At 45.9% G+C, this 7,927-nt stretch overlaps 1 pseudogene; it reads left to right on the top strand.

Moving 5' to 3' along the window:
• Positions 1 to 4,881: 4,881 nt before the first annotated feature.
• LOC112315382 (synaptonemal complex protein 3 pseudogene) lies at positions 4,882 to 7,358 on the top strand (annotated as a pseudogene).
• The last annotated feature ends 569 nt before the right edge of the window (positions 7,359 to 7,927 follow it).

The following is a 7,927-nucleotide window of genomic DNA, read 5'->3' as shown; positions in this document are numbered from 1 at the left end:
AACTCCGTTGATAAACAGCTGTGTGTTTGGGGCAACTTACTTACATACTTTGATTCTCAAAATAGTCATTTTCATGACAAAGGGTGTAGAGCTTTTTGGGATGTGGTACAAAATGCTAAAGTTTTCCACTAGTCTTTTCTCCTCTCTGGGCACATGAATAAGCCCCATTTCCCAGCATCTTTTGCATCTAAGAGGTGCCATGTGACTTACTTTGCCCAGTGGAGGGTGGGTGGAAGGGATCTATGATATTTCCATGCCTGGCTGTTTACACTATAAAATATCCTGTAGCCTGATGGATCTTCTAGGCTTTCCCCTGGAAAAGCTCACGGCTGCATGATTCCAGGTGGACTTGGAAGCCACCTCATGGTGGAGACAGTGTGAAAGCCAGCTGGGTCCCGGAGTCACCCTTTCATAGCAGGGCTTCCCGACCAGAAACACCATCACTGGACTTCGTGAGACTAAATGCACCTCCGTGCAGCCCAGAGGCGGTGCTGAGTTAATGCTTGCCAGTTAAAAAGGAGGGTAGATAATGGCAGAAATAAAAATTTCATCATGTTAAGTCACAGGTATTTGTGGGTTTTTTTTTTTTTTTTTTTTTTTGTAACAGCTGTTAATTATCCTGAGGGGTCAAAAATAACACTCGCTTCTTCCTGAGGTCAGAGCCAAAAGAGAGATGGAGAGAAAAATATCAACTTCTTAACTGATAAAGTTGGGGTGAAGGCTGTGAGGCACAGGTGTGCCATTGAATGAGCTTCGTGATGCTCCCTCCTGGAGTTAGACAGACTTGTCCATCCGTCAATGGAAACTGGACATGCCAGGCTTCCCCCGCATGGACATAATCTTACTAGAAAATCCTAAAGAGAGAGAACCTAGAAGGGCTTATCTCTTGCTTCTGTCAAACTCATCAATCAGACAAATGGCTTCACCACTGATGATGAGTGAGCCTAGTGGGAAAATGAGGCAGGAAGTGTTACCTTGGATAAGGTCCTTCCACATGGAAACGTGAGGCCAGGAAACCAAGGTTCCCACCAAGGTTCTTTCCAGACATAAGTGTTCGTGTGTACCCATGACTGTAAGATCCCTGAGGACAGAAGCCACATCCTCTCTTCCCTTGGCCTCTCCCCACAGCACCCAGCACAATGCGAGGCACAGACATGGTGCTGAGTTAATGCTGGCTGACTGACCGGTGACACTTTGTGAGCTGATGTGACATTTCCCCCACTGCGTCACTCTAGAAGGAGCAGAAATCACTGTGGTTTGACCCCTCACACTGCCAGTCCTTGCCTAACCCAACAATTTGGGAGTGTGAAAGGCCAAGCTGATGACCCAATCCTTCCTTGGGGAGATACCCGTGTTCTCCTTCTGCCCACCAAAGATCATGCTGGCCAAAACACTTGACTCTGCTGAGTTCCTGGCCAGCCCATTGCCCTGGGGGTCACTGAGTGTGTCTGAATCCCATCGAAGGTTGTAAGTTCCTGAAGTCAGGGACTGTATCTTATTTAGGGTATCAATTGAGAAGTGGTTTCAGCTGGTAGTAACTGAAAAAAGAGGGGTTTATGTTTCTCTCCACTGCAAGGTGCCCGGTGTAAGGAGACAGGTCAGCCCTGTGACATCACCGATAGCCCAGGTTCCTTCAATTTGTCTGCTTTGACCATCCTCAGCTCCATGGCTCCCATCCTCAAGGGTGACTCATAGTTGTGAAATGGCTCCCAGCCCTTATGTCCACACTTCAGGTAGCAAGAAAGAGGAAGGAGAAAGAAATATAAGGTACCCCAGAGGTGTTTACTCATCCTGTTCAGGAGATTTCCTGGAAGCACCAGACAACAAACAAAGCCTATACCACATTGGCCAGGACACAGCCAACGGTCTCCTTTCTCTACAAGGGTGCCTGGGAAATGGAGGTTTTCAGTTGGTCCCATTGCTTCCCCTTCAAAATTACAATTGTGTATATGGGAGAAAGTAAGGGTGGGTAATGGCAGGCAACCCAGAGTCTCTGCCTTACCTGCCTCTGTAACCCCTGAAATACTGATCACACAGTAGGTGTATGTATATGTTTTATTCATCCATGAATTCTTTCAAAAAAATTCACTGAGTACCTACTTAGGTCTACCCACGGAGAAGAGAGACCATACAAAATAAACAAATGAAAGAATGATATAATGTTAGATAATTATACATGCTAAGAAGCAAAATAAAGCAGGGCAAGGGTGACGGTGAAAGACGATGTTAGATGGGGTGGTCAGGGTGGCCTTTTGGAGGAGACATCATTGACACAGAAATCTGAGGGAAGCAAGGTTGTAAGACATGCAGGGTTTGAGGGGAAGAATTCTGCTGGGAGAAGCCCTGATATGGGAGTATGGTTGACACATTCTGGAACAGGCAGCCAGGAGGGAGAAATAGTTAGGAGTCAGACCTTGTTTGATTTTGTAGGCCATGACAGGACTTTGAAATTTCCCCCAAGAGTCAGGGGAGTTATTAGGAGGCTGAGCAAGAAACTGACACATTAGATTCCAATTTTCGCCCATATCTTCTTCCGGCCACCCAATTAGACGTATGTTAGACCCCTCATTCTACCCACCATGCATTTTTTTCTCTCTGTAGTGCAGTGTAGATAATTTTTTAGATGTGTTTTTATTAATTTTTCCTTCAGATGTGTTAATATGTTGTTTTAGAAATCCATTGGATTTCTAATTTTAATTATTGTACTTTTTTATTTCTAGAAGTTCTATTTATTCGTTTTTCAAAAGAAAAGAAGTCCTGGGTAGGGTGAGGAGCCAGGGCCCTGTCACTGAAGTGTGTGCGCAGACTGGACGACTGGTTTCCAGGCCTTTGGGTTATTCTGACTTGCAAAATTAAACCAATCACCCTGGATGGATGAATAATAAACAAAATGTGACCTATGCATACAATAAAATATTACTCAGCCCTAAAAAGGGAAGAAACGACACCCTGTGACAAGATAAATGAATCTTGAGATAATGATGCTAAGTGAAATAAGCCAGATACAGAAGGACGAGCACTGTATGATCCCGCTGAGAGAAGGTGCCTGGAACAGGCCAGCTCCCTGTGACAGGAAGTGGCCCAGAGGATGGCAGGGCTGGGGGTGGGGTGGTGGATGTGGGATCAGTGTCCAATGGGTCCAGAGTCTCAGTGCAGGGGGAAGAAGCAGCTCTGGAGACCAATGGCAGTGACGGTTGCAGAACAGTGTGACTGGACTCAGCGCCACTGAACTGTATGCATAAAAATGGTTAAAAAAATGGTTAAAATAAGCAAGGCGATATCGTAAGGTTGTCAACTATGAGTTTTATCCATTGAAGGCATTATAATGTGTTATAACCATTATGTCACCCAAAGAAAGGATATTTTTAAACCTCAAGAAAGCAAAAATGTGTTCTTAAGGTACATGATGAATCTTTAAATGGGGTAGTATTAGTGTCATGAAAAAAAGCCAAATAATCAAACACATTGCTTTAACGTTCTTTTATATTCCTCAGTGGACTGTGTGGTCAGTGTCCCCAAGGCCATGGAATGGCTAGATGTCCCCTTGTTGGGGAGACTCAAGGAACATACAGGAGAACTGGATTTAAGCCTCTTCAAACATATTTGCTCAGGGGGATGGATGGGTGGGTGGTTGGCAGATGGGCTACAAGTAGGGCGTCCACATGAGACTGCCATTGTCCTCAGAATGCCTCTGGTTTCAATAAATGGTACAGTCACCTGGCTACTGCCTCCTGGGCAGGGGAAGGACCTGGGCAGGGGCTGCTGTGCCAGGAGAATCTGCTTGGTGGGATCCTGTGTGTGCAAAGGGCCTTCCTAGGATGTGGCAACTAGCAGGTTCTTGGTAAATGACAATCATTTTTATCCGGGCCATCTAGAAAAAGCACTGGCTCTGGAGTCTTCAGATATTGGATCGAGTCCCTGTTTACTAGGGCTCTGACCTTTAGCAAGTTACTTAAATTCTCTGAGCCTCAGGTTCTTATCTGTAAAGTAGACTCGATGAAACCCTTCTTACAGGTTGTTTGGAAGTAGAAGTATAATATAATAGTATTGACTAATGTATGTAGTTAGCTTGGAGCCAGGTACACAGTAAATGCTTAAAAAATAACCACCCTTCCCCCTCCCCTCTCTCTCCTGGCCTGCTGTCCTGCCTCTCTACCTTCTGCAGATATGTATTTACCCTCCTGATTCCAATCCCTTAGGTGCCTCCCAAGGCCCAGCTTGGGGAGCCTTCTAGATTGTCCAGGGAAGATGCAGCTTGTTTGAGTACTGTCTTGGTCCCTTTGGGCTGCTAGAAGAAAATACCACAAACTGGGTAGCTTATAAAAAATAGAAATTTATTTCTTACAGTTCTGGGGGCTGGGAAGTCCAAGATCACGGTGCTGGCAGATTTGGTGAGGAGGCTGGCTGTGGAGGGCCCCCTTTCTGGTTCAAGGTCAGCACCTTCTCGCTGTGTCCTCACTTGGTGGAAGGGGCTGGGGATCTCCCAGGAGCTTCTTTTATAAGGGCACTAATCCCTTTCATGGGAGCTCCACCCTCATGACCTCCACTCAAACGCCCACCTCCTAATGACTATCTCTGGGAATTAGGACCCCAAGATATGAATTTAGGGGGAACATACACATTCAGACCATAGCAGGGACATTCTGCACTAAAACTGTAGGTGTATTGCTAAGAAGTTAAGCATGAGGGTGGGGAAGGAGAGGGATGGCTACCAGGACACAGAAAACACAAACTTCTATTCTCAAGGGGCTTAGAGCTGCCTTGGTTCAAACACCTGCTCACATTGAAAGAGCCTACAAATATTTTCAACTGGCATTCTCACAGAGAATAAATGATCTCTTCACCCCTAATTTATCCTTAATTTTCTACGAACTTCTAACTATGACCATCCAGTTTGGCACTCTGTTAAGGACAGGAATGCTGGTTCTCCTTTTGGAGCCTTGCACAAGGTGGGATGTCTCTCAGGGCTCTGAGCTACTCTAAGCTGCATTTGGGCCTCTGTAAAGGTCTTGTGTTTGGTTCATGAAGAGGCTGCAGGTTCATGAGTTGAGAAGAGATGTTGAGTTAGGGGTTGGTTGAAACCAGAAAATGATTCTTTGAATTGACATTTGAAAGGAAGGCGGCAGGGTGGGGAGATTGGTGAAGGGGGTGGGAATGGAGCCCTGTTGGAATCTGCCTACATCCAGCTCAGTCCTCCTGCCCAGTCTTGGCTGAACAGAACTTACCTGCAAAGCCTGGCTCACAGCTCACCTCTTCTGAATCCTTCTGGGGTTGCCCAGACAGGACACATCACTCCTTTCCCTGGGCTCCTGGAACCGGCTCACATTGCAGCCTCTGTCGTGTCCTGTTGTAACTGTTTGTGGGCTCCAGACGGAGAAGTCCCTAAGGGTAGAGGCCTTGTCATTGTACCTCTTGCCCCAACTCCTGACTCTAGGGACTCAGGGCCTGCCGAGTGGCTGAGCACCACGGGTCAGCTTGTCTGGCTCTGGCCGTGGTCAGAGGGTCCTGAGGAATTAGGGTCTGGCTGTGCACCAGGGACCACTGACTATCCTGCTCCAGGGCTCTGATCTGCTTGGCAATAACTCTATTCCACATTTCCCAGAGATTGTTCTCGTAACACGCGGGCAGCATGCCCAAGCCAGGCCGTGACTAGTTCCTAAAACAAGTTAAAGCTTTCCTTTTGGGACAATTCCATCAGCGGGACAGATGAGTGTGCTCCTCTGACCGCTGTGGCTTCCACGATCCCAATTGTTGGGTCATTTCTCACTTGGCTCCTCATGCCCCTAGCAGCAGCCCTACTGTGCTTGGCTGGGCTTCTGGCTGCTGAGGAGACGAGCTGTGTCTTTCCAGATCATGGGGTGGAAGAGAGCTACATCCACACCCCCACCCACAGCTGCCTGTGCACGGCAGGGATGGAAACTGGCTCCGAATCCAACAGATCTCAGTGCAGATTGGAAAGTGCCTGTCGGAGGAGGGAGTTGTGTCATTGTTGGTGCGTGGAAGGCAGCCAGGCTGTAAATGAGACTACGGGCTTCCCGTCATCCTTGCTTTCCACTCCGATGGAAGGCGGTGCCACTTTCCAATGCCGGCTGCAAAGAGCATGGGCACTCTCTGCCCTGGATGGACCGAGTTTCATCAGGGGAGGGTGATGAAAGCAGATGGTAGGATGCATGGCGACTTATGAAGAATTCACAGTCCGAGGCCATCCCTATCTTCAGGATGGTGCCTTTGGACCCCTGAAATCCTATTCAACACACCGGGGGTGTGAGCGTGATTTCTGGCACATGCGTTTGTAAACTAGTCTCAGCCTGAGTCATCCCAACCACGCCCACCCTGCCCATGACCCACAGGGAGCCTGAGATTTGACCCTTGGGAGTCCTTTCTGCCTGCCTGATCCTTTGACTAGGGGCCCACAAGGGTCTCCCTGTGATGTGCATATCTAAAGGGAGGGCACACCAGAAATGGAAGCACTCATTTAATTGAGAAGCAGAATAGAAGAGGGTGCGAAGACCACAGGGTCTTGGGGTCAGTTCCACTGACACCCACCTAGTTTTGTGAGTTTGGGCTAATCATGTCATTTTATTTTGTTTTGCTTTTAAAATTTATTTAACAAACACTGAGAGGAGCATCGCAGATACCTTAGTCAGGAAACATCTAAACAGAAGAAAACATACTGGGAATTCTGGGAAGACAGCAGTGGAGGATCAGGTTGTAAGAGCCTGTGACTTTGAGAAAGAAGATAAAACAGATCTGAGCTGTTTAGAGGAGGACGTTACTGACCCAAAGAATCTAGTAACCGATAAGCTTGGGAAGAAGGGACTTCTGCAGGAAGAGTTGAAGATATGGGGAGTGAAGTACAGAATATGCTGGAAAAATTCGGAGCTGATGTTAACAACACTCTTCTCCCAAAGGGGAAAAGACGAGCCAGGTACAACAGGGTTTCTTTTAAAACCAGGAACCAGAAAATTGAGCATATTTGGAAAACCCAACAAGATCAAAGGCAGAAGCTTAACCAAGAATATTCTCAGCAGTTTCTGACTTTGTTTCAGGATTGGGAGGGATATGTGCAGAAAGCTAAGGAACAAGATGAAAAACTAGCTATTTTGTTTCGACAGCAACAAAAGGTTTTTCAACAATCAAGAGTTCTTCAGAGTCAGAGACCAAAGACAATTAAGTAAGTATATGGGCAGTTTGCAAAGAGTATGGAGGACTTGGTGAAGAACCAGGATACTCCACTTACCAGTGCTCAGAATGAACTTAAAAAAAGAGATGGTCATGTTGCAAAAAAAGTGAGGATGGGCACTCAGCAGCAAGAGATGGCAAGTGTTCCAAAGCCTCTTCAATGCATGTTACTCTGATAACTTGTTGAAGGAAGAACTTGAACCTAAATGATATGATATGATTATAACATTAGCTAAGAGGCATCTCTTTAGAGTGGTTTTAAATATTCAAGTTTAAAATATTGCATCATGTTAATCATTAGCTTAAGTGCAAGCCTCCTCTTTCTGTTAACTTGCAAATAAAATCTAAACAGTTACGAGAGTAGCAGCAATTCCTAAATCGTAGGTGCCAAACTTTCTGCTTTTTAATAGTAATAGTGAATTTTTCTAACACTTGGCAATTAACTGTACAATAAACATAACTTAATTTTAAAAACCAAAGATTAACATTTAAATAAGTGTAATGAACTATTTTATGTACTTGACAAATGTTAATTCATTTAACCTCTCTAATATTCTATGGTGTAGGTATAATTTTGAAACTCATTTTGTGGATGAGGAAACTCAAGGACAGAAGTGTTAAGTCACGTCCCAAGATCATACAGCTAATCCATGGTGGGGTAACTCTGAGCTCTCCAGGGTCTCAGAACCACCGGCTGTGAAATGGTGATAACACGTGTCACCCTGCCCACCCCAGGACTGAGTCC

Source organism: Desmodus rotundus, chromosome 8 (assembly GCF_022682495.2).
Source record: "Desmodus rotundus isolate HL8 chromosome 8, HLdesRot8A.1, whole genome shotgun sequence".
Taxonomy (NCBI): domain Eukaryota; kingdom Metazoa; phylum Chordata; class Mammalia; order Chiroptera; family Phyllostomidae; genus Desmodus; species Desmodus rotundus.
The sequence above is the reverse complement of the archived record's forward strand: the minus strand, read 5'-3'. Positions and strand labels throughout refer to the sequence as shown.